Source organism: Plasmopara halstedii, assembly GCF_900000015.1.
Source record: "Plasmopara halstedii genome assembly, contig: Scaffold_658, whole genome shotgun sequence".
Taxonomy (NCBI): Eukaryota; Oomycota; class Peronosporomycetes; order Peronosporales; family Peronosporaceae; genus Plasmopara; species Plasmopara halstedii.
This window is the reverse complement of record NW_020187575.1, coordinates 1,301,775-1,302,066: the sequence shown is the minus strand read 5'-3', so window position 1 is coordinate 1,302,066 and position 292 is coordinate 1,301,775.

Genomic DNA, 292 nt, shown 5'->3' with positions numbered 1-292 from the left:
AGCGGGCCTGAGCCGATAGATCTCAGATATGACGAAGACGCAGAGCCGAGCAGCGCTCGAACATCCAATGGTGTTTTGACTGTGGAGACACCCATCCCGTCACCTTCGGACTGGTGTCCCCTGCGCAAGGCGCATCAAGGTCCATCGAGCCGTAGTCCTGCTTCTCATCAGTTCTCTGGTTTGTCGCGGGAAAACGACGACACCTAGTAGACGCGGGCGGCTTACCGGGGAAGAACTGAGTTCTGTTGAGCTGAAAGAGGTAGAGGCCAGCAGGGTTCAGCCTCGAAGAGCT